This window comes from Rousettus aegyptiacus, unplaced genomic scaffold (assembly GCF_014176215.1).
Source record: "Rousettus aegyptiacus isolate mRouAeg1 unplaced genomic scaffold, mRouAeg1.p scaffold_m13_p_10, whole genome shotgun sequence".
Classification (NCBI taxonomy): Eukaryota; Metazoa; Chordata; class Mammalia; order Chiroptera; family Pteropodidae; genus Rousettus; species Rousettus aegyptiacus.
In genome coordinates, this window is record NW_023416285.1 from 44395804 (window position 1) to 44422772 (window position 26969).

At 43.2% G+C, this 26969-nt stretch overlaps 1 protein-coding gene and 2 pseudogenes across 1 annotated transcript in view; 2 read left to right on the forward strand and 1 right to left on the reverse strand.

Annotated features, from left to right (window-relative positions):
- Nucleotides 1-26969, forward strand: part of SCD5 (stearoyl-CoA desaturase 5) — a 127294-nt gene that overhangs the window by 42100 nt on the left and 58225 nt on the right. The window lies entirely within an intron of this gene.
- Nucleotides 4696-4815, forward strand: LOC118609032 (annotated as a pseudogene).
- Nucleotides 9670-9997, reverse strand: LOC118608553 (annotated as a pseudogene).

The following is a 26969-nucleotide window of genomic DNA, read 5'->3' on the forward strand; positions in this document are numbered from 1 at the left end:
GCAGGGAATAAGTCGAAGAGACATTTTGATGGTAGTGAGGATGAGCTTCCTTTCATCATCTGGGAAAATGCGATACAGTATTTGGTAGGTAGGGTTCAATTTGTATCTATTTTCAACACAGAAGTAGGTTTATTTGAGGAGGAAAAGAGAGCGCGAGCGAGCACGCGAGGGCAAGAATGAGGGAGAATGTATGAATATATAAGTGCTCATGGGGTGAATATTCTATGTTAATGAATCTTAGGGTTGGGAAGATCAAAGGACAACAAATGTCTGGGTTTCTCTAGGTCCAGTTATGGTGAGGGGATGAAAAGAGGGGGCAGAGTTTCCTCGCTGGGATTTAAAGAGATCTTGCTTCCCAGAGCAGCTTAAAGGCTGGCAGGTTCCATCTCCTCAGCCCTATCTTTTTTTCTGTGCTAAGCAGCCATTAGCTCCAATTATTCTCGAATTATAGTGACAGATTTTGGTTTATGCAGGGCTTCAAATCCTCTGAATTTAGGCGCAGAAGTAGAATTGTGCCTTTCTTGGTCAGAACATTTCGGCTGGCTGCTTTTAAAAGGCTCGCTCCTTCCCACTTCTTCCCATCTCCCTCACCCATCCGCTTGCTGTTACCCGCGGACGCTGTCGTGGAGTGTCAAGGTTCTGCCTGATCGCTGCACAATTAAGTATAGATTTTAAAGCGGAGGTCAGCCTTAGAGAGGGGTTGCCTGCAGTTTGCCTTCTGTTTTTTTCTAATCTTCATGGAATGACAAATTTCCATATGTGAACAAATTCTCTTGGTTTAAAATTATATTTAATTAAATTTCAACACTTCAGGCCTTGCGATAGTGATTCTCCTGCCCACATAATTATGGGGATTTCTTTTGCTTTAGAACAGATCTCTAACAAAGCAGTATTTTTTGTTAAAATCCACGATCTGAGAATTTTCACAGTCCTATTTTCAGGGATTTCTCCAACTTGTGGTTAAGGGGAGAAGAATATTTTTCTAATAAAGACGTTTTCCAAATCTAGAGAAAATTTTTTTTCTCTCCATAGTTTTGTTTTAACCTTTTCCTCTCTATAAAGAAGGATTCCTCATAGCCTCAATGTACTCACCTGTAGAGTGGAAGTATGAATTCTGCCTCACCTGTTGTGAGGTTCAGGTGAGGTAAGAGTTCTGAAACTGATGCTAAGGCATAGAGCGTTATTCATATGTCTTCTCCTTCTCTTTCCCTTCCTTTAATTCTGGTTTCTTTCTCTTCCTCAAATACAATAACTACTGTCCTCCTTGGCACTTGAATCAGGCATTAGATCATTTAAGAAACATTTTCTGAGTACTTGTGAGGCCAGGCTTTTGCTACGCACTGAGCATGGAGTTGAAAGACCATCTTTGCCCCCAGGAAGATGTATGGGGAGATGGTCAGTAAATTAAATATAGTAGTGAATGAGATAGTAGAGGAGAGGCACCTAACAGCCTCAGCATGGATGAAGGAGGTGGGATGTGGATCGTGGTGCAGTCAGGGGACCTTACGGAGATGAACGACGAGTGGGAATTAGCCAGACAGAAGAAGCATGGAAACACAGGAGTGAGCAGACGTGTGATCTCAGCAAACTGAAGATAGTTTGGCTGGCTCTTGTGGGAACCAAGCAGTCAATAATGAGAATCCTCGCAGGAGTTTTGAGTTTGTCTTTCATATGGTATGAGTGATTTTTCTGACTCACTGTGGCAGGATGGTTATTCTCAATTATTCTTTATGTGAGAGTAAGAGATTTACCTCCTAGCCATAGCCCAGGATGTGCTCTGGTGAGATGTTCAGAGTTAGGCATTCGCCGATGGCTGAGAACATCAGAGCTAATGGGCCTCGGTGGAGACTGAGCCTCTGACCGTGGTTCCATTAGCCCAATGCTCTGAGAAAGCTAACACAGGTTCCTCCTGCTGTTTGCCATGACCTTAGAATTTGGAGTCTGTGAAGGTACTCCTTTATAACATGATTTTTCAAGTTGCAGATCACAACCCATATTTTATATAGCTTATAAAGTCAGTAGGTTGCAAATAGCATTTTAAAAATCAGAGGACATGGTTCCATAGTGTAGCGGTTAGCACGTCTCCTTTACACGCAGAAGGTCCTAGGTTCACGTCCCAGTGGAGCCACAGTCCATGGTCTATGACCATGCCACCCTGAACAAGCCTGATGTCTGATCTCAAGAGCTAAGTAGGGTCGGGCCTGGTTAGTACTTGGATGGGAGACCACTTAGGAAGGCCAGATGCTGTAGGCATAAATAATAATAATAATAAATAAAATAAAAAATAGAATAGAAAATCAAAACATATTACACAAATGAGGGTTAGCATTATTTAGTGAAACCTTGTGTGTGTACTCAATACAAATATCCTTTTTTACTATGGATCATGGAAAGAGAATTGGAAATACTTTAGATTGTATGGCCACAGGCCAAGAAGGCAAAGATACTTTGTCTTGTATCCAACTTTAATTGATTTGTAGTGGTCGGCTGGAGTACTGTATTGAAAACAGTTCAGGGGTGGTATGTAGACCCAGAGAGAAAGTGCCATATGGATTAGCAGTGTTTGTCATGGACTTTCAGCAGGGGCATAGGTCGCAGGGTCTGTGTATTTGCCATCCCTGTGGAATAAAAGCGCTATGCGAGCAATAACAGTAGCTTCCAGCAGGTGAATTGTAATCCCTGGTTATTAACTGAATGAGCCAAAAGGCAATGCTTTCTCAGTTGTGACTAACCCCAGGAGATGGGAGGGGGTGTGTGTGTACACATACATGTACACATACACACACAGATACACACATCCTTTATTACAGTTTTTCCATTAACAAAGAACCTCATTATAATGAAAAGCATATATAGTTATTATTATTTGCTAATGATAGAGTTTAAAACATCTTAACCTACTAAATTGGTTTTGAAAGATACTTTTTAGGCTAATATAGCTGATTTCCTTTTAGAAGGTACAACTTTCAAAAGATTTACTTGGTTTTGCACCCTGAGACAATCATTTGTAACTTGCAAATTGCATTATAGGGAAAGTTACCTCCCTGACTAGTGTTTGTAGGGTCTGGCTTTTCTCAGTTCTATGAGAGAAAATATTTAAAGCAATACTAATAATCAGACCCAGCGTAAATGTCCCTGTACAATGTAGAATGCAAGTATTCAGTCCGCAGGCTGCTCTTCTCTCGCACACATTTGTTCATCTGCTCGTGCATTTATTTCACACACATTTATTGTGGGTTTGCTGTATGCTTAATGCTGTGCTTATACAGCTCTTTGCTAAGTGCTTAAGATACAGTGGAAAACAAAAACAGGCCTGGTCCCTGTTCTCATGAAGCTCGAAGACTGGTGAGGGAGATAAATAGTGATAAGACAACTGTAAGTACGATAGGAAGGAGCACAGATCTAAGCGCAGAACAAAGACACCGACACAGAGCGAAGCCTGCCCTCTGTGACTGTCTTACTACAGTCTGGACCTTTGGGGAAGACACTTTCTCTGGTATTTGCTACGAAGCTTTGTACCCCAAAGCCCTTGGCAAACAACTGCACTTGAGCCTTTAACATGAGATTAACACTGCATGTAAAATGGGCTTCTGAACCCTCTCTCCCTGTCCACCCCCAGATTTTTTTATCAGAACATCTTCTTTTTCAACTGCAATGCTTCCCCTTAAAACAGACATAATTAAGCTCCTTTTGATCCCATAATTTCTTTCTTTCTCTCTCTTTCTTTCTCTTTCTTCCTTCTTCCTTCCTTCCTTCCTTCCTTCCTTCCTTCCTTCCTTCCTTCCTTCCTTCCTTCCTTCCCTCCTTCCTTCTTCTCTCTCTCTCTTCTTTCTTTCTTTCTTTCTTTCTTTCTTTCTTTCTTTCTTTCCTTTCCTTTCCTTTCCTTTCCTTTCCTTTCCTTTCCTTTCCTTTCCTTTCCTTTCCTTTCCTTTCCTTTCCTTTCCTTTTCTTTTCTTTTTTCTTTTTTTTTGCTACAAACAGCTCTCTGGTGCTAGGCAGAAATAAAGCTGTATTCTCTGGACCTAAAAGGGCCTTCATGACTTCTCTGGAGCTTGAGGAACATTTTTATGCAAGTAATTTTCTTAGCCTCAGTGAACACTCTTGCCCATTGTCCCGTTGCATCCTTAATCTTCACAAGGTGTGCTTATTTGCTTCTAATTTCGAATCTCTTTTTATCCCCACTTGTGCACGTGACCCAGTTATTTTTAAACAGACTTGTTGGATATGATATTTCCTCATGCGTTGCTCTCTCAGACTGTTAGACACCTCTTCCTGTGCACTCCCCTACCATTAAAGAATAGATCTTAAACATGTCTGTGTGGGAGATCATGGTGATGCAGCTTCCTGGCCCCTTCTGATGGCCAACTCACACCAGCTCAGGCTCTCTCAGTCTCCATGGTGTTAATAGCAATGAAAGCAAACAGTTTTGTAGTCTGACTACGTGCTCTCCATTGAGCTGCGTTATCTTATGCACTATTTTATATGATCCTCACTATGATTATGTCAGGCAAGTCCTATTATTTCCACTTGCAGATGAGGAAACCAAGGCTTAGAGAAGTTTAATAACTTGCCACAGTTGTACAGCTGATATGGGTAGAACTGGGATTTGAACCCAGGAAGTCTGATTCCAGAATCCTTACTCTTAGCTGCCACATTTATATTGCCTTCCAAAATAAATATAAAATATGCTTAGGGGTCTACGGGCCATACTACCCTGAACAAACCCAATCCCTTCTGATCTCGGAAGCTAAGCAAGGTCAGGCCTGGTTAGTACTTGGATAGGAGACCACCTAGGAAGACCAGATGTTGTAGGCGTAAAAAATTAAAAAATAAGGAATAGTAAGCTGACAAGGTCCTTGCAATCTGTGAAGTCAACCAAGGGTTGCCTTGCCTAAAAAAAAAAAAAGTGTGTGTGTATGTGTGTGTGTGTGTATGTGTGTATGTGTGTATATATACACACACATGTATGTGTATATATACATATATATGTATACACACATACACACATATACACATACACATACATACATACATACATATATACATACATACTTAGGGTATAAAGCCTAAAGTCATTTCATATGAATAAATTCCAAATCAGCATGTGGTTAAAATTGACAATTTCAAACAGCACATAGGCAGTTTATTAATGACTTCTAGAGCAGTGATTCCTCAGACGTTAAGTCATAGCTGTCCTTTAATTGTTGGATAATTTAGAGCGAAATTGTATGATGTTGGCCTATGGAGCTCTATCTCTCAGTCTAGCATCATGATGTGACTTCAACACAGCAAGATGGATATAGGTTTTTACAAAGACACTCAGCAGTTTCTAAGGATGAAACATTGCCCATTTGGCATAGCTTTTATTGTTATTTACTTTTCTGTTGATGTACACATTTTGTTTTCTTAAATAGACTGTAAACTTCGTGAGAAAAATGTCCTTCACTTGTAGTGAATAATTCTTATTGACGACAGTGGTGATAAAAACAGAAGCCACTGCTGTCTCCTCCCCCTGGCCTTTTCCACTGAAGAGAATTGTTTACCGAGTATGTGACTAGCAGCCCCCTAACTCAGCCCAGTTCCGCAGTCTGATGATAAATTTAGCACACCGAATTCTCTTTGTTTCTTCACATTTGGTTTTCTTCTTCCACCAACCTCTGTAAATTCACTCATACTGTTTCTTCAGTCTCGAAGTTGTTTGGGGCCTTCTGTAGTAGGATCTGTACTATATACTTTCTCCAACCACCTGCAGATTTAATAACATTTTTAAATTCCATTTTGCTGGAACAACAAAGGTGCTTTACAACGTTTTTGCCCATGCACCTCAGGAATTGCAGCAGATGCAATTCTCAACGGGGAAGTTGTTAAAAATAAATGTCATTGCCTATTGATTATTTAAACTTAAATTTAAATAAGTCCTGGCATCCTTGGCCTGTCCAAGTAGAAATGAACACAGCTGAATTTGATGTCCTCATCTAGCTGATCCAAAACAAAAAACAAAAACACAAAAAATACGAGTGGAAATAACAAAGGTTAATTTTTGTGTCCTCCACCTCACTCCCTCTACTGAGTCAAACTCCCCATGCGGAGTCAAATTAGCCCTTAAATCTGAGCCTGGTCAATCCTTCCACGGGCAGGCGCTTTCCTTCTACTTTCTGGACAGTGGATGGGTCCTTCTCCCCACTTTCTCTCTTCCCTTAATTTAACTGTCTAAATTCTGGTTCCCATTTAAGACCTGGAAGTTAAATTCTTCTCTTTTAAGTTTAAATGGGCTGGAGAAACTGATTAAATTCTTTTCAGCCTAAAATCTTTCGCTCTTCAATGAGAGTATTTCTTTACACAGTTACATGAGCAAAAACCTCCATTCCAACCCCTAGAGGTAATTCATTTTCTCTCCTGTGGTGGTCTTTCTGCCTTCCACAGTGTACTGCATTTGTGCTTTGTGAGACTAGCTCAACTGTGGTCTCAAACATCAGCTCTTCCTTTCTCGCTTCCTGATTCCATAGGCCTGAACCAAAACCTTTCAGGTGGGTGCAGTTTCCTTATTTTACCTCGGTACTCTATCCTTTTGTCTTCAGTGATGTCTTGTTTTCTCCTTGTGCCAGTGGCAGGAATGAGGTACCATGAGAAATGCCTTTATAGAGAAAGGGGTCCAAAGACAGTTGGCCAAATGACACATTATTGGCCAGCCTGGTCCACTGATTATCCATATGTAATGTTTGCACTTATAGCCAGCCTTCCAAGGACTGACATAACAATAATGGTAGTTGGCATCTATTTGAACATTTACGATGAGCCAGCCACAATGTTAAATCCTTTAATAAACATCTAATTTAATTTTCACAAAATCCTGTGGGGGAAGTTACTGTTGCCACCCCCATTTTATGTAAGGAAATTAAGTGATGTTTGGAGAAATTAAATAGCTTGTAAATGGTACAGCTGGAATTTAGATCCAATGGGTCTAGTTCCAAAACCCCTGTAGCAGTATGTAAGTGAAAGGCATATGCTTTGGAGTGAGAGAATCCAGGTTTGAGTGCTGGCTCGCACATTTACTGGCAGTGAATCGCAGGCAGGCCTTTACATTCTCAGGGGCTAGTTTCCTTACTTGTAGTTGTAAATAACAACTTTTCATCATTTACTTTTCAAAGTCATTATGAAAAGTATGATTAATGGTTTTGAAGTGCTTAGCACTGTGCCTGGCACAAAGTAGATACTCAGTCTACGGTAAATATTATAATTATTCTTATTTCTGCTTTAATATTTCTAACTCTCCCTCATTTGCTCTGTCATATCTTCTCCAAAGATATATCTTCTTCTTGACTTGGAAAAATATATGAAAGAAGGACTTTGTGGTGTGGGGTGGGATAATCGATCAGTATGGCTGATACTCTTAAAGATTGAGATAAGAACCTGACTGATCTGAAGAGAGGAAATTCAAGTTCAAGTTTAAATTTAAACTTGATGATCCATTCTAGTGGATCAAAATATGTCATCATGGTCTCAGATGAAAGCCAAAAAGAAAAAAAAAAGGCAAAGTGCACATCAGAGAATGAGAAGAGATATTTATGGCATCTCATCTCAACAAAAGCACTTTCATCTTAATTCACTAAAAAACACTCCTCAGCTTTGGAGAGCTCTTGCCTGGTCATCTGGGATGTTCTTTTGGATAATTTTCTCTGGTTCTCATTTTCCCATAATCTGATATTGTTTCCATAGTTTTCTAACTCAAATATAATGGAAACCACTCAGTCCCCCAATTTCTCTCATGTCCTGCTCAGCATATCTGACTCCAAGTTGTCATAGAAACTCAATTCTGGTATTTTGGGTTGGGAGCAATAGTTTCACAAACCAGTTCTTACTAATAATGAAAGCTCATATAGCACTTATTATAGCCAGACACGGTTATATGCCCTTTATAGGTATTAAGACATTTAATTTTCACAAGAACCTTATGGAATAGGTTGCAAAAGAAGAAACTGAGGAACAGATTCAGTAACCTGCCCACGTTGGATGGCTGGCATTTGATCCTACAGAAACTGCATTTAGTTTCTGTTCTCTTAACCATCACTCTGTACTGCCTCTTACCTACCTGTTACATGCAGTACTCTTCGATGCTTTCTATTCTACTCTGTATTTTATTATTTTATTTTAAATTAGTGTCTGAGGGTGACTTGCAAAACGATTTCACAATTCTTATGTGTATAGACATGAAATTCGAACACCACTGGCTAGACCCTCTCTCTCGTGAGATGGACACCTCAGGCTGCCTTAGCCTGCTGCCCGAAACGTGCTGCTCACATCGCTCCTTGTTGTGATGCCACGCTGCCCCAGCAACCCAGTACTTTGAGTTTGGCCTCCCACAGAGGTCTGCCTGCTGCGAAGGAATGCGTTGGTTACTCGGACTTGGAGTTCCCAGTGAATTAGTAAACTCTCTCTGATTTAGGGTGGGAGGCTGGGTCATGTAACTCTGTCTCCAAAAAAAATGGGTCCCTTGGGGAAATGGAGTCTCTGAATCAGTCTTTAAAGCCAGTGTTGCTGAGGGTCATGCCTTGGACCGTGACAAGATCTCCAAGGTCCACCCTGTGATGTCTTTGTAGGACAGCCAGCAAGACGTCTTCCTGGGGCGCCGATTCCGACACTGAGGAGTGACTGTGGGAGCACGATTTAAACTTGCACGGTACCGAGTGTCATTTGTTCCACAGTCAGAAACCACTCAGCGCCCTTGTTCTTCATCTAGTACGAGTCCTCATCAACGTGCCCATCTTTCCGCAGAGAAGACATTGGTGCCACTTTTCCACCTGATCTTTTATTTTTTACTGCATGAATAACTGCAACACGTCACCTGCAAATAATTGAAATGCAATGCCTTTCCCTCCCACTCCAGCCATTCTCTCTCTCTTAAGATGGTATCCAGTGGGTCTGTGTCTTCATGCATTATGTATCTCTATGATTACGCATTAGATTCTTGAGAACTAGCAAGTGATACCAATATTCTTCAAGCATGTTTGGTTATGCTAAATAATTGATTGCATCTTTTATTTATAAAAATTTACTTGCTGGAAGTTCAGACAAAGGTTCTGCCAGCCCATCTTCCCTATTAGATTTCAACTTCCCAGCATGAAGTCCTAAAACCTGCCTACAGATTTCAATCTCTGAAAGCTCTTAGGCAGGTGAGCAGATGAAATCCTGTCTTCCAGGCAAGTGAGACTGGCCTTAAGCCAATAGACACTTGTACTGACCTCCTCCCACAGTCACTTTGGGTAAAGCTTGCCAAGGCCTTAAGCACCTGGGGAAACCTATTAGTTTATAGCCTCAAGAGCTGCCGTGTCCTAAATGATAAACAGCTAGGGACTTTCTGGACCTGGATAAATGTAATCATGTGATAAGTTACAAGCCCACCTAGTTTGTATGAGTGGGAGGATAATGTGAGCAAGGAGAAATATGGGTAACTGTCTGAGGAAAGAGACCGCACAAAGAGAACTTTCTTGTCTTTTGAAAGTATATTAGGAAAAATAGTGAATAAACAAAATAAACGTAACTGTCAAGTCCGACAAACATAATTAATACGCGATACAATCGAAATGGTATTTATTTTCCTTGTTGCCCTTTAAAATATATTTTTTTGCCTTGTAATTGTTTTGTTACTCAAAACAAGCTTCACGTTTTGATTTAGCTCTCTGACCGTGCTTCCACCTTCAGTGCTTTCAGCACAGCTTTCTGCTCTGCGGTGAGGAAAGTGCGCTGGGCACGGGCCTGGGCGCAGGCAACGCACACGGACCCACCGCCGGCCCTGCTGACTTCCTTAGCGCTGCAGGTCTCGCAGCACGAGCCCTGCAAAGTCGGCCTGGGCACACGCCACACACAGATTTTAGTGCTTTCCCATCCTTCTTGGTATAAAGGTAAACAATTCTATCACCAGGGGTTTGGGACAGCCTAGAGTTCTGTTAGAGACCGTACTGTAGGACAGCCTTTGATGGCAGGTCACACCCTGGACCATTCTGAACACCTGCAAACACTGTCGCCGAAAGAGGACTGAATTTTGTCCAAGAGGGGTAGGTTGATGTAAAAACTCAGCCTATGACTGTTTTCCGCTCATGCTGAATCCTGTGACATTTAGTTCCTTAAGAAAGGTATTTCATTGTCTTGTCCTCATGTCATCCTAAGTTGCACTGTCTTAATTCGGAAATGAGAACGTGCAGCCCAAGACGAAAATCAAACCTTTGAACCTGATTTACTGCTGACCCTCCTCCTCTCCCCCATCTCAAACCTGCACCAGGCTGGGAGTCAGCCCTGGGACAGTTGGTGGGTAGATGGTGGCCTCTCTGTGGTCTCTGCTTAATGCTTTTTTCCTGCCCGCAAGTCTCAGTTTCCTAGCTATTTTCGGAACCTCGAAGATTGGGTAGGAAGTTAGGGACAAGGGAATTAGAAAGGCCAGTTTCCCACTCTGCGAGCCAAGCCAGTGTTGGATGTGGACTCCTTCCTTGCACTGCGGTGGGTTCTTCAGATGGTGCCCATTGTTGGCTATCTCTCTCCTACAATCCTCTGGGCATAAGGAGATGCATCTTCATGCCAGGAGGTCCCTTTGGATTTTTTTCTAAGACCCTAGCAATCCAGTGTCCACCTCTAGCTTCTTGCTCCTAGGGTCTCTCTCCCCTTCTACATGTCCTATGAGACAGGACTCAAGCTAACCCCACATCAGCTCTCTCTCCTGAATGACTACATTTGGTCCACAGGACACACTTGACCCAAGAAACCCCACAAGAGCAGACCAATCCTCATATGCCCCTACATTCTGTCGTCACAGCCCATTCAGGGTGTTGAGGCAAGGATACAGATCCATTGTATGGGCTGTTTCCTGGCAGTATTTCCAAATTCTCCAAGGGATCCACGTAAACCTTCTTCACTGGATTTGAGATGAAGAAGATACACCTCTAGTTCCTATTCCATTATAGGTGTTAACTCACGAACAGCTTTCCAAAAAAAAAAGCTCTCTACCTACCTTCCCCTCCCCCCACACACTGCCCTTGGATCCCTTTCATGTCCTTAATCTGGACGAGGCGTCCAAGGGTAGTGGAGCCGGGTCCCCATAATTTCCTTTGTGAATACTGCATGAGGGGGTTTGTTTCGCAGTCATGTGGGAATCTGATATCTATCATATTGATGCCTCTATTCTGTCAAAGTAGAGGCAGAAAAAATTCCATTCTAGTATCTTATTTCAAAAACAATAGAAAAAAAGGAAAAAGCATGTATTTCCGTTTTCTTTTGCTGCCTAACACCCCAGAGCTGAGTAGCTTAAAACAACACTGATACATCATTTCTCCTGGTTCTGCGGTTGGCTGGGCCGGGCCGCTCCTCTGCTGATTTCACCGGGGCTCATTCCTGCAGCTGCACGCAGCCATCACTCACACGGCTGGCAGCTGGCTCTGACTGCGGGCTGGGCGCCTCGGTTCTCATTTTCATGGTTCTCATTCTCTGGGAGGTTAAACCAGCTACCCTTCGTGGTGATCCAGGCAGCATTTCAAGAGACTGAAGCAGAACCCATAAGGCTTCTTGAGGCCTAAGCTCTGTGCACAGCGTCACTTTCCTACATTCTGTTGGCTACCGCAAAATGACGTGACCAACCTGAATTCAGGAGGTGGGGGGAAAAAAAGACTCCACCTTTAACATTTCAGCCTGGCTGTCCCCAGTTCACTACGAGAATTCTGCCTGGGCCACCCTGATTCTAGACTCCTTCTGGACAGATCTGGAGTAAAAGATTAGGAGAGTAACTAAAATGAGTCTATATTTTTTGACTGGCTTACACTTGGAAGGATAGAAAGGAAAAGAAAAGACCCAGAAGGGTGAGAAGGGAGAAGAAAAACCAAGCCAGCTGTGTCTGTCTCTGGGCAAGCATCCTGGGTTATGGACCACAGGTGAGGAACTGAGAGCCCTTGGTTTAGAGAATAGGCCCCACTGGGTCTTCCATTCATGAAGGTTTGAGCAGGTCAATCTTTGCGTGAATTGGGGGGATGGGATCTTTAGGAGCTTATTGTGAAAATGGACTGTACCATAACTTAGATTTCTGTTGGGGGCCTGGCTTAAGCGGACACTGTGGGATGTTATCCTGATATTTACTCCTTAATGCCCAGGCCCAGCACAGGGGGCCTTTTCACCCCTGCAGTCTGCCCCCGCCCCCCCCCCACCCCCCAGTCTCCTGCTTCCATCCTCCTTCTCCTCTGACTTTGTGCAGGGAAGGTAAGTGACACAGGAGAGGTGCAGAGTGTACTGGCCGAACAACCCTGTCTTTGGGTGTGAGGTCTCAGGAAGAGGTGAGTGAGAGAAGCAAAGTGGCTCTGCTCAGCTGTGGGCTGTAGATTGATTCGAGGCTCAGGGGTTTTCATTTTAAACCCTTTCTAAAGCCTTTAGAAATGGCTTTAAATGGGCTTTTTAAAGTGTGAATGTTTTATGTGTGTTTATCTAGAGTCTAAGTTGAAAGGACCTGTGTACCACATCAAATGCCCTTTGGGGGAAGGGAGTGGAGGCTGGTGACATGGGAAGGGCAGGTCAAGTTGCTGAGAAATGAAGTGCCTGGGGCTTTTTTTCAGCTGGCAAAGGTGAGCAGACTCAAACAGCAGGTTGTTGAAGCTGAGAAGCACTCTTGGAGGGGGACGCTTAGAAACACACAAAAGCCATAGAAGAATTTATTTTTTACTTTCACAGAATAGGTATATGCTGGCCTTTACGAGGATATTCCATGCTAAGGGAAAAAAAGCATTTTTAAAATTGTGGCTTTTCATTATCAACTAGGCTAAGCACAAGCATTTACAGACTGCTCCACTATCCGGCTTCCTCCTAAATCATTCTGTAATCCTTTTGTCCTGTTTAAAACGTTTGCCCTTCTGAATCCTAAGCACGTTTCTTTCAGCAGAAACATGGCACATACACCATAGAGCAGGAATGGGTTGAGTCTGGAGCACGCCTGAATCACGCTTCCCCCTTTCCCAGTCCCCACAGCTGGGCCACCTTAGCAGCAGCACCAGCAGGTGGCAGTGCTGAGCTAGGGACCACGACCGCACTGCCGAGAGCTGCCGGTAGGGGGCGTTGCATCCACACCTGAGGCACCAGTATGATGACCCTACCAGGCTTCATGGATTGTTAGAAATTTAAAGCAGGATGGGAATGTTAGAGACCATATCACCCTTTTGCTCATGAAAAGCCTGTGGTCCAGAGAGGGAACTTAGTGGTGAAAATGGACTAAAACCCAGCCAGGCCTCCTGACTTCCAGGCTGGGCTCTCCACCCTCCCATTGCCCTCAGCGCTCCCCCACCCCATCCCCTTGTATAATCCCAAATACTCACATGCAACACGTGTTGACTTGCATGCGGAGCTATTAGAAAAGAACAGAAGATGGAAAGGTGCTTACTGCTATTTGCCTGGGAAATCAGAGTTTGGGGCTTTTCGCATTTGGCCTCATAGGAAAGGTCAACTCATAACTAGTAGGGATGAGATTTAAATGTGTTTTAAAAAAATTATTATAGTTAAAAATAACACACTGTGGGAAACATTATACTTGATTACAAATCACCAGAAAGTTACAATACTGCTAGAGGCAGTATACTGTCATATAGGGTCAGTCCTCAGTTCTGTTATTAGCTGGGTGGTCTTGGCCAAGTTTCTAAACTTCACTTTGCTTCATCTGTAAAATGAGATAATAGTGTTGGTGAAGATCAAATGAGATGAGGCATTAAAGTGCTTATCTTACGTGATGGCATATTCTAAGTGCTCAATAAGTACCACCACCACCACCACTAATAATAATAGCAGTAGCAGCTGTTTGGCATCTATAACTTGGAACTGCAGATATTGTTGTGTTGAGCACAGTGGAGAAATGCCACTTCTCACTCATTGGATATGTAGCTCTTCAGAGTAACTACCCTCTACCAGTAGCCTCTCCAGAGACCAAAGCTGTGACCAGGAGGTCGCTGGGGTTAGGGAATGGGGCGTGGGTGTGGAGGGGTGGAAAGGGTGAGTGAGTGGCTACGTGGTCTAAGCTTGTGAGTAAGAAAGAATTGAGTGAGAGATGAAGCATGCATTCTCCCCCAACTTGGAGTCCTTCTTATAGGAAAAAAAAAAAAAAAAGCCAGGAAATGGACAACAATAACATTTTTTAAAAAGAAAAATTTTGGCCGTTTTTTTAATCAAGTAATTTGTGCAATGTTTAGCATTTCTTTTACGGTTCTTAGTTTTCGCTGTTGTTTTACAATTTTGGGTGATGCTTGCAAAAGGGAGATATATTTCTAGGTGGTGGTTATTCTTTGGGGTAATCAAAGTGGCCTTATGTCCATTCTGTAAACGTTTCAACTATTTAGGGTTTTGTTGAGATATAATTGACATATAATATTGAATTAGTTTCAGGTGTACATCATAATGATCTGATATATGCATGTATTGCAGAATGATCACCACAATAAGTCTAGTTAACATTCATCACCTCACATGGCTATTTTTTCTTGCGATGAGAACTTTTAAGATCTACTCTCTTAGTAACTTTCAAATACACAATTCAGTATTAACCATAACTAACTTAACTCTTAAATGCTTAAGTTTTGTTTCAGTTGATTTAATTTATCCTGTCTTGTCCATGACCTTGTTTTCCTACCCATCTCTCCTACCGCATTATGCCATCGCTAACATCTTGACTTTGGTTTTTTATATTTTGAGACCACAATATGTAAATGCTGCCTTAACAGAAAGACACACTATAAATCAGAGAAGGCTAGAAAGGCAAGCATGAAAATAGTGCCCCTGATTTTTTTTTTTTTCAGTAGCACATGATACAACATTGAATAATTGCTAGGTATATTTGACAAATTGAGAATAGAGTTCTTTAGGGAGCTGGGGAACTTAAAAATCGGGCTGCCTTCAGGAAAATTGATGAGGGGATTACTGTGTGCAGCCACCACCAGCAAGGAGGACTCCAGGAACTTGGGCTGAATGGATGATCTGCCTCCTGAGGGGGCCCTGCGTGGACTGAGCCAAACTTTCTAGAGTCAAAGTGACTTAGGGGGGGAATTGCTTGTGATAAATAGAATGAATGAAAGAAATGAACAACCAGAATCCCTAGGCAATGAAACGAAATCTGCAAAGGCAATACTATTTCTACTGCCTTCATGGTCAAAAATTCTGAACGCATCGTTCGCATGAGGCCACACAAATAGAAAACAAACCCTTGAAAAAGGATTCAGCCTCCCTAGTAATTATAAGAACTTAAAACACAAAATCATGCAGTGCCAGTTAAACTGATAAAAGTAAATTACAATTACAAAATAAAAATCTGGCAAGATTTTTGAGGAAGCTGTATTCTCATACCGATGTAAATTAGTACAAAGTTTCTGGAAAGCAACGTGGCAAAGTGTAATGAGCCATGATATATCACATCCTTTGGGCTTCAAAACATACGTTTGAGACCATATCCTGGAAAAATAAAAGAAAATTAGGGCTGGGGGGAAGAAAAATGGAAAAAATACTTAAAATGATAAAATAGAACATACTGTGAGTGTAAAATGAAATATATTACTATTAAGAATAATAAGTTTGTGTATTGTGAAAACCAATGGAAATGTTGATCTATAATACTAAGTGAAAAATAGCTGAGCTCAAATTTTGTAAATATTGACTATAGGTATGTTAACAACAACAACAACAAAAGCCTAAGTAATAATAAAGCTAAAAGAGATTATTCAGTTTTGTTACATGGCAGAGTAAGAAGAGAATTTGATTTTTCTGTTGCTTTGTTGTTTGTGTTCATCTCTCAATACAAAATTGGTTGAAAACATGATTTTAAAGACTGTCTATTGTAATTCGTCAAGGACAGAAAAGAGGTAAACCCTACATTTCATCACGTGGTGTCTGACAGCTGCACACTACTTAAACGTGAGCTGGAATAGCGTAGAAGCAGCATCTCAGAGCTGCACAAATTGTCTGCTGGTCATACCGAGAGGGACTGTGTGGTCACAAGGAGCCTTCAGTGGCTGTGGGAGAAAAGCATGTTGGGTTAGCTGTCTGGTCGTCTCATCTGATGCCAGAGCTTTATCTACTTGGATCTGGTGCTTGCATTGTTTTAGTTCTTTTTTTTTTTTTTTTTCAGAAGTGAGGGAGGCCATGGGAGAGAGGAAGGGGACCAAAGGGGGGCTTCTTTCTCCATTCATAAGAACTTTCCTCCTTCATTAAGCCAGGACCGCATTTCGCACCATAGGCCTCCTTTTCCTTCTGGTCTGTTCCTTCTTGCTGCACAAGCTTGGCACCCTAGGGGTTATTTTTGCTATTTTATCCACCTCTAACAGCAACAATCATCCTAATAAAATAGAGCCACACATTTCCTTCAAGTAGCTAGATGTCCTTAAGGGTTTAAACACCGACTTCATTTTATTTAATAGTGGCCATTTTTCTTTTTACCCTTGTGCCTGTGGAAGCAGGGCACTAAGCCTCATGGGTCCCACCCTTATTTGCTTCTTTGTGAATAAGACACAGAATTCTGCCTACATCAGGTGGTTCTCAAAGTCAGAGGGTGGTGGGCCTGTCAATACCATAAGAATATGTGCCTAAGACCCAGAATGGAGAGAGTCACATTTTCACCCTCAGGGGAGCCCAACAATGCATCATTAGCAGTGCTGTCAGCAGAGGGGAGAATGGGCAGGGACCTTCCTGAGTTTTCACCTGAGAAGTTGTCACAGAATTTTCAGGTTGGGGTTTCCAAATTTTTTCTTCCCTTTCCCGTGTTCTTCCTTTTTCTCCTCCACAAATTAGAAGCCTTCAAGATAATAAGGTAACATTTCTCGAATATGTGCTATGCATCAGACATGCTTACATATGTTAACCTATTTAATCTTTACAACCACAGTATGTGGTAGATGGGCAAAGTTATTATCCCCACTCGATGGCTGAGGAAATGGGCACGAAAAGCCAAAGTAGCTCGTCTAAGTTCACAGCATGGTAGAACCAAGCTGCAAACCCAAGCCACTGGCGCAAAGTGCAGGTTCTTGGCCGTTGAGCTACACTACCACATGACAGTGAACCAGACCGAGTTCGCCCACACTCTGGGAAGAGAAGACCAAAGCCAGAGTGTGTGTGTGTGTGTGTGTGTGTGTGTGTGGCCCCTGACTGATTGTTCTGTCATTTACTCTGTGTTTATACCCATCTGCTTACTACCCTCTCCATTTCTCAGTTTTCTTACTTGTAAAATTGCAAGAACATTAAAGGTGCTTAATTCCTTAGAGGTTTGTTTTGATGATTAAACGTGATAATAAAGTCCTTAGGACAATCAGTGGCTGGTGAATAGTTATTATGTACCAGCCGTCATCATCATCATCATCATCATCATCATTGTTATCGTCATCCACACCAGCATTTGAGGACCATGGCCCACCTCTTTCTCCTAGACAGGTGGTGATGAAAATAGCATTTCTGACGAGTTCCCGGGACCCACAGCTGCTTCTAGTCTTGGAACTACACTCTGAGACCGATGAAGAAGATGATCGGGAGGCTCTCCCTCTCTCAGCAGCCCAGGTTTCGGTTCCTCCCCTGAACTCTCTCCCTGGAGTATTTGTACTTCCTGTCATTACTTGCTGTGAGAAGACCCAGGGACTGTGCCCCCGCTTGTAGGGCCATCAGTTATCAGTGAGAGAAGCCATCTCAGAACCTAGCCAGGGACCTGGGTGTCAGCGGGCTCTGAGAATGCAGTTTCAGCCACAGGGAGACTCAAGCCATTGAGAAGACCAGCCCCAGCAAATGCTAAACATGGGGTAGGCCCAGAAACCCACCTGACTGCGTGGCTTCATGAATAAAACAGCAGAGGGTTTTGGAAGTACTAGGAAGAGAGAAAAAGAATCTTCTCTCTTCCTATGTGTTTTGAGCAGCGACAGGCAGTGAAGGAGCGTGAGGAGAGGAAGAGGGGCCGTAATCGCAGCGTTCGTGGCTGGAACTGGGTTTGTAAGGAGCGAAAGCTGGAGGCGGCACATGGGGCTGGTGCGGGGGATGGTGACCTGCCTTTCCCAAAGTGAATGGTGATATCGTGTAAATGTGTGGCAGTTGCTGTCATTTTCCCACCTCTGGGGAGGGAAGGGAGTGAGGAGGAGATGGGGCTGTTTTGGGTTTTTGGATTTGCATGGCTGCGAGGTCTGAATTCTGTCCAGCTCACTCTCTGTCCTAGCGAGCAGAGTGTGATGATGCTCCCGTTCCAGGACCCTAAACCATACCCTCCACCCTCATCCGAGCTGCAATGCCTCCTAGCAGCTGGAGAGGCTCCTCGCAGGATGCAGATAGGCTTCGAAAATAAGGGTTCCACTTCTAGGCTGCGAGAGCAGAGATATGACCCCAAGTTCGGGGACTTGTGGCCGGTGTATGCTATGTGCTCTTGGTTACTGCAACTGTGCTGGTGGCTGTACGTGGGGGGCCTCACAGACCCAAGCCCTGTCCTGGGGTGGTTCACAGCAAGTCTCATTGCCCTGAGGCAGGAGGGCTGCCAGAGAGTTACCTCTGGAGTGGGAGAGGGAGAGGGAGACGGAGAAGGAGGGAGCTGGTGCTCTCTCCTGGCGGCCTGCTCTGAGCTACAGGCCCTGCGGGCTCTCAGAGCTCCCGCAGCCAAGCTGCAGCCACGCCAGGCCTTGGCCCAGCAGCTGCGGTCCGCACCTGGGATTCCTGACAAAGGCAAAATAATTGCTGTTTCCAGCTACAACCAGCTGGCTGCCCGGAGAAGTCACCACGGATAATTCTGCTTTCTCCAGCTTTCCGCTTTCAGGAACGGCAGACTTGGTCGGTCGTCTGCATATAAGTCACAGAGTTGAAAATGGTCATGAAATGAGAGGAATTGAAAAGCACTAAGACATCCTAATGGGGTGGAGCACCCGCACTCTGGCAGTCGATGGCTCTAGCCTTCCACCAGTTAGACTCACTTTGACGACCCAGCCTTATCCCTTCCGCCCTCCCCATCCTGATAACTCCAAAGATGTTTCCTGTTCCTTTAACAAAGTTTTCTGTACCCAGACCCATCGGTTGCAGAGCTGTGGGCTGGTGCTCTCGAGGCGGGGTGGAATGCAGGGCTGATTGCTGCTCTCAGGGAGCCTACAGTGGAGTTTATCAGATAAGGTATAAATACCAGAGAAGGTAACTGATTGGGACCCCCTGCAATCCTAACCTGGTGCTCAACAGCCACCCGCCCAACCTCCACCTCTGGCTTGGCCTCCGTGTTCCCCCCCTCGCCACCTGCAGTACACAGCTGCTCTCTTCTGGGACCCCCTACCTCACCCTCCCAGCCCCAAACAGATCCCTCTGCCTTCTGAATGGCAACCTACTCATCTTCACAGACCTGGCAACTCATCGGATACCTCTTCGTGGCTTTGGATTCTTTCACTTTAGTGGTGCTGTTTCAGCTTTTGGAGGCTCAGAGCTGGCTTCTTCACTTACGAGGTAGATTGGTGAGATTGGGATGAAAAGAGCTGTCCCTGGTTACCTCAGCCACATAGAGCTTCCAGCCCTTCTCCAAGCGCTCCATGCTTTTCTCCCTCCTCTCTGAAAAATTTGCATTCTTTCTCAAACACTGAGGTCAGAAACCACATCCTCTTTGTAGCCTTCCTGACTCCTCCAGACAGATGCAGTCACTACTGCCTGTAGGTCTTCATCGCTTTTGGTTTGACATCTGAGGGTCTTACCATCAGAGACAAAATCCCCCTCAGTATTTCTTCCCAGGGTCAGAGCTTTTAGTGCTGGTGTGCAATTTAGGGCTCCTTTGAGATCCTCATACTTGCATTGCGCTGGCGAATGACTGGTTTTATTTTGATTTAAAAGACTTTCTCAGAGATACGAGTCCTGGCTTGAATTGTGAATTTTGCAAGGGAGCATCCTGGGCAAAGGGGACGGGAATAGTCTTCACTGAGGAAGTTGAAGCTTCTGCTCTCTACTGGTTGGAGAGGTGTCTTAAACATGGACAGGTGCTTTAAGTGGTAATAATAAATAATGGTTCTCAACCTTGCCTATACTTTGTAATCATCTGGAGAGCTTTAAAAATACCAATGGCTGGGCCCTGCCCTCAGAGGTCCTGATTTAACTGGTCTGGGATGCAGCCTGGGCTCCAGACTGTTGAAAGCCCCCTACGTGCTTCAAATGTGCCACCCAGGTTGAGAACACGCTCAGAGGAGCTGCCTGATGACTATCTGCAGGAAGGAGGAGACCCCTGATTGGTAACTCCAGGGGTAGGCAGTGCCAGGAAAGAATTATGAGAACTAAAATATGCTCGTTAAAGGGGGAAAAGAAAAGGACAGGTAGCAAAAACAAGACCTGCACAAGTAAATTCGGGGTGATGATTTTTAAATGGCCTAACTTAGTGGACTAGCCGAGGACAGGATAAAGATGCAGAGATGACAAGAGAGATAGTCTTACTCACTGAAAAGCTCGAGGCCAGAGAGGGGAGGCAGAGGAAAGCTGGACCTTCCCAGACCCAGGGAAACACTGGCTGGTAAGGGACTTACCTGTGGAGTCAGAACAGTTTCGACTATCAGTGGGGGCGTGCAGGGGGCAGGCAGGACAGACTGTTCTCAGAGGAACCAAAGCCCAGAGCAGATCTGCCCCTGGGAGACGCAAAAAAGAATGTTCGCATGGGAGTGTGTGAGTGGGCTGTAACTTCTGATTTGGGGAGACCATAATCCAGGGGTGGGGCCTGCACATTCAAAGAGGGTGAGGACGAGTGCCTCTCTGAGCATTTGGAATATATTCAACACTGTGGCTGGTGGGCCAGGGTGCACAAGTCCAAGGGCGCCACTCTTCCTGTGCTCTGGGTGGATGGCATCCCTTTGTGGACTGTTCCAGCGGCAATGCAGGCTGTACCCTCTGCAGTTGAGCAGCACTGCAGCATTGCCCACTGAATATCACTGTTGCATGCAAATCCCCACACCCACACAGGTTCAGGGTTCACTTGAATCTAAGGCTGATGAGTTCAGAATCAGATGAGTATGGGAAAATTTCTCCTCACTTGAATGTGAATCCAGGAGCCTCAAGGTGTGAGATGGGGTGCCCCTAACACATCCCTCTTTTATCCTGTGATGATTGTATAAGTAAACAGACCCCGTTCCATTAGGGTTGGGACAACCTTCACCCTGTAGGACGAACCTGGCAGCAATGATGGGTGCCCTTCAGAACTTTGATAATGAGAGAAAAAGAAAAGCTATCCATTTTTCTTGACCAATCAAGATTGATTTGTGGCGGTTTCTAGGTAAAGGAACAGAATGAGGAGGGTTATGTACGTGACTAGAATGTGCCAAGAAATGAAGGCTTCCTCTAGCCCAGCATGTTTCAAACTACAGATTGTAACCTATTAGTGGGTATGCAATAGTTTAGTTTAGATTGTGACCAACATTTAAAAAAAAAAATAAAATAGAGCAGAAAATTTCAAAGTGCTGTATATAGTAAAGATTAAAGATTGTTTTCTGAAATTTTTGTTATATTTGTGTGTGTTTGAGGTTGCTATGTGTAATATATTTTATTGCAAGTCTCTCTTTAAAAAACAAAAAAAACCAAAACGGCTGCCTCCCTAACAAGCAGGGTAAAAACAGATAGTCTTTTCCATCTCCATGACCAGGTAACTCGTTTACCCAGTTGGGAGAATCCTAGTAGCCTGGCTGTAAAAATTCAAGGTTATTTTTTAGTGACAAATGTGCTGGTAGCAGGAAGTAGTTGCATGTGCTTGTCTAAGAGCCTTCAGAAAGGACACTGTATCCCCTGGACTCATTCAGGGCGTCTGGGGACTCAGAAGCCCAGACACCCTCACATCTTTCCTGTGACTCACTTTGTCACTGGAATTGCTACTTCCCTTAGGTGTGGGCCAAAATCAAGTGCTTTACTTTCATGAGGTATCATGTCTTAAATTTTCCATGGATGAGCATCACAAAAACAAATGGGAAAAAAAATATACACTCATGCCACCCAACACTGTCATTTTTGTTCGTTTGGTGAGACAAAAAGATGCCATTGAGGCACTGTGAGTAGTTGATGATGAAATGAAAATAAAACCCAAGTACGGATTTTATCTTCAGAAAGTTCACATTGGCTGACAGGAGCGATAGCTTTCTTGGGGTTTGAATTGCATTCAAGGTTCTATTCTAAACTTCAAAAAAGCCTTTGCCCTTGAGTCCCTTTACCTTGGAAGAAAGCCCAATGTCAACTACATTGCATGTGAAATGGAAGGATTTATTTATTTCTAAAGCTCCGGGAAGTTATTTTTTTTAAGCAGTAAAATATGCCTAGGTCTTGACATGGATTACAGGAAAAATTTGGCCTCTTTATTGTGGAACTATTCTGACTTGATTTTTTCTTTTTTTTGTCTTAGGCCTTCAAGAAACCCCTCTTGAATTCTTCCTGATTATTATCCTAAATACGAGTGCACAATTGACATGTGAACAAAATGTGTCCATCGATTTCTTTGTAAGGGAGAGGGCAAAAATTCCCTCTCAGTTTTCATTTTTGTGCTCATTGGGGGAAAAAAATGCCACAGGGGCAGGACAGGCTCAGGGTTCTTATCTTCCTGCTGCCACTGGCTACTCCCACCGCTCATGGTCACAATGACAGCCTATAGAAGGGCATTTATCATCTATCCACGGAGTGTCAGGCCTTGACATTCCTCATCTTTAATTCTAAGAATAGTCCTTCCAGATTTGTTTTGTTCTCCCCATTTCCTAGCTGAGGAAGGTGAGACTCAGGGTCAGAGATGAGCCATGCAAAGCCGCATGTATATCTTTTTACATTAGTTTTTGTCTGACCTTTTTTCTCCAACTTGTTTTAGGGCCTACTTATTGGTAGGCAGGAAGGAGAAGTATGCACATGTTTAACTTTAACCACTGTAGTGTCATAAAGCCAGCACAAGGCATGACCTAATCCACGTTGTCTTGTGTCGGGCCTTTGCATCCTGATTCTAAGTTTGGTTGATGTGTTCATGTGTGATGCAAAAGAAGAAAGATGAAATTTAGTATTTGTGTATTGATTCTCCGTGACATTTATTGTCCCCAGACTTTTAATATGAATATTTTCAAACACAGAATATTTTAAAGGATAATATTTAAACACCTGTGTATCTACTTACCGCCGAGATTCAACAATTATTGACCTTTTACCATATTTGTTTTATCTATCTATAACTTTTTTTCTCAGTCACTTAAAAATAAATTGCACATGTTATGGCCCTTTATCCCTAAATAATTCCATATGCATCCCCTAAAAATAAAGACATTATCATGACTTAATAATAATCTAAAGTCTAGTTTACATTCAGATTTTCTCCAGTTGTCCTCAAAATACCTTTTATAGTTGACTTATTTGGAACCAGGATTTACTCAAGCTCATTGCATTGCATTTGATTATTATTTATTTGTACTGTCTTTAGAACAGACTCTCGCCTTTAACATTGACTTTTTGAAGAGACCAGGCCAGTTTTCTGTAGAACATCCCGTGTTTTGAATTGTCTGATTGTTTCCTTTTTTCCTCTATTTTCTGTAAACTGGGAGCTGAGTCTAAAAGCATATTTAGATTAAAGTTAATCATGTTTGGCAAGAATGACTCAAGGGTGATGCTATGCAACTAATATCAAGATCTTCCACTTACTATTACTGATGCTAAGTTTCATCTCTTGGTTAAGTGCTGGATGCCTCCATGGGTGATGCTTTGACACCATGGGGATATCCTGCTTCCCAACAATCCTTTGACCTATGATTTTAGCATCTGTATTAGTTTGCTTGGGCTGCAGTAACAACGTACTACAGACTGGGTAACTTCAGCAGCAGAAATTGATTGTCTCACAGTTGTAGAGGCCAGAAGCCCCCAAATCAAGGTGTTGGCAGTGTTGGTTCCTTCTGAGGGTTGTGAAGGAAGGATCTGTTCTAGGCCTGTCTCCTTGGAGTGTGGATGTCTATCTCCCTGTGTCACTTTACATTGCCTGTCAAGTTTCCTCTTATAAGGACACCAATCATACTGGATTAGGGCCCACCCTAATTACCTCCTTCTAACTATAAAGACCCTTTCTTCACATAAGGTGATATTCTGAGGCACTGGCAGTTAGGACTTCAAAATTTGGATTTTGGGGGGACACAATTCAACCTGTAACAGCATCCATTGATGATTCTTGCCAGAACCCATTGTTTATCAGGGTCTTAGTTTGGTTCTCTGGAAAACAGATTCCGAGGTACAGATTTGTGTGCTGGTTTATCAGGGACTGTGCTTGGTAATATCCGTGAGTGACTAAGAGAAGTAGGATTGGGCAGAAAGAGAGATCGAACTGCGATGCACTTGTAACAGGCCTTGGCCCACCCTGCAGGCGGCTCTGGAACTGGATGGTCCTTCAGAGACATTACAAATGGAGGCAAAGGGCCAGGCCTTTGTAACCCGTTTATCGAGTTGCATTGGATACAGGCTGCTCCTAGGCAGCAGGCAAGACCTTGGGCCTGGCAGCATGCTTCTGTGGAGAGCAATGTCTGGGGAGAGACTCAGATGTGAGCTGTTAGGCACCAACAGTGCCAGCAGTTGTGGGAATGAATGCCTGGGTCCTGAAGGGAGGGGTGGGGCGGCACCACACCATTTGGACACCTGAGGATTGCAGAAGGGTGATTCCCCCCCAAATATTAGTTGCCACACTTTCAAAAGGAAAAGTTTTTCCTCATCAACTGGAATGAATTATAGTTCTTTCTAAAAAGACAATGTTTAAATCTTTTCCTTCCACCAATTTTCCAAGTAAGGAGTTGGTATTATGCAGCCATACTCAGGGTCACATTATTACTTTTGCCATCATGAGTGCCTTCTGTAAAAAAATTAGATATTATATTTTACAACTGTGTAGGTATAAAGATAAATATAGCTTAGATTGGATTATTATATGTTTACTTATTTGTTTTCTTCTGAAGAAAATATACTGTGGGCTTTTGGTGTTGCGTGTACAGTGTTTAATGGAGAAGTCAGCCCTAGTTATGCTCCAGATGAGGGGCCAGGCAGGCGATAAACGAAGAGGGTTGATTCCGAGTGTGTATATGCGTAAGAGGTGAGTGGGTGACTGTCTAAAGGGACATTCAGCTTCAGCAGACAGTTACCATGCAGAAAAGGAAGATGGCCAGGTATTGCATGATGTTTTCATTTTTCAGAATAATCCAGACAGAGATTTTAAAATTTGAAATCCTCTATTTTTAATCCACAGTTTCAAAATAAAAAAATCTGTGGGCTGATTACGGCCTGAGGGTTTGGAGGTCGTGAGTCTTCCAGGGGAGGATTGTTTGGCCATTCTCATACTCAGTACCTTGCAGAAAACCAGGCACGTGGAAGGTGCTCGTACATGTTTGCTGAGGAAAGAATGAATGAATAGGCAATTTATTAAAATTAGGTTAGATTTAAAACATCAAAATCAGTGAAGGCTTAAAAACTAGGCCCTGGATTGTGCTGTAAAAAAGAAAAGAGAACAAAACAAAACAAAAAACCCAAACAAACAAAAAAAAACCTGCTTTGGATTATTCATAGCAATTTACAGAGACTTGGCAGGAATAAAAATATGTGAAGGAAACCCTTGAAACCAGAGTTTGTGAACTAGGTCAAACTGTCACCATTCAGAGAATCAAAGGGGATTTTATGGTATCTTGATAGAATGCAGTGTTACTGTATTTTTTACTTCTTTAAAATTTAAGGCAGAAACATTATTATATTAAAAATCATCCTTGCAAAGACTGCATATTGTCATTTTTTTTTCCCCTTGGGGAAACCAAGTATACCTCATTGCCAGACGTTCACATATTTTTATTGTGTCCTTGGCCTTTGGTTACTAGATGGAAGGTGGGGTCAGAACCCACTGAGTTTGTGCCGAGCCCCCAGCCAGAGGAGAGGGCGAGGAGGATGGGGAGATCTTTGGGGAGGAAGGGGGACAGAGAGAGAGAAAGCAGTGCCTTCCCAGAGGCTTTCCCTTGACTTATCCCAATAATTCCCAGCTCTTTTGTCTCAGCCATAAAAGTGACAGTGGTCCCTAGGGCTTCCCTTGTCAGAACTTTTCCTCATGATGCCCCTTCAGGGCTCAGCGCTCAGCCCTCTGAGATCTGAGTATCCAAAAGCTTTCATGCTTCACTGCTGCTGAGGTGCCTGCCAGCCCCTGCTTAACCTCCGGGTCCGGCTTCAGCCACTAGCTGTCTGGAGTCTGTTAGAGGAACTTGCTTGTTTAAAAAAAGAGAGGGAGGGAGGGAGAGAGAAATGATGACCCATAATTGCTCAGATAATTCAGATGATAAGGACCAAAATTATTCTTTTTTTCTCACTTCCCCAAATTGACCAGTTTGGGTGCTGTTTTTAATCAGTTTTCCTTCAGAGAGACCAGTATTTTTGAAATAAGAGTTTTCCATTTATGGTCAGAGACATTAATGAGACATACATAGCTAGCAATATAAAATGCATGTGCACGCACATCTCACACACACACCCCACACATACACCCCACACATACACTGACCAAGAGAAAAATCAAAACTGAATACTGAATGGAAAAGGAAATTTAGTGTACCCATAGTGCAGGAAATTATTCTCTTTGTACTCAATTATTTCTAATTCTAATTTTGGTAGTTGTGTTTAGATTTTGATAGTTGGAGAGAGAGATGGATGGTGGAACTATTCCTGAATCATGACCTCTGTGCTTGCTCTTCCCAAATTCACCTAAGAGAAGCTGAGAGGGCTGAGGATCAGGGTAAGAAAAAGCCGCCTTCGCGACCTGGGGCATCCTCTCGCCTGAAGGCCCTGCTTCCTGGTCACCCAGCCTTGGCCTAGCAGTGGCTGCCTAGTGATGAGAATAATGATGTTTTCAGTAATGCTTATGGAGAGAGTGCTGTTTGCTAAATACCTTATATACATTTTCATTTGTCTCACAACAGCCGTTTGAGATAGTCTTATGTTTGTTTCACAGATAGGAGAACTGAGACCAAGAAAGAGTAAAA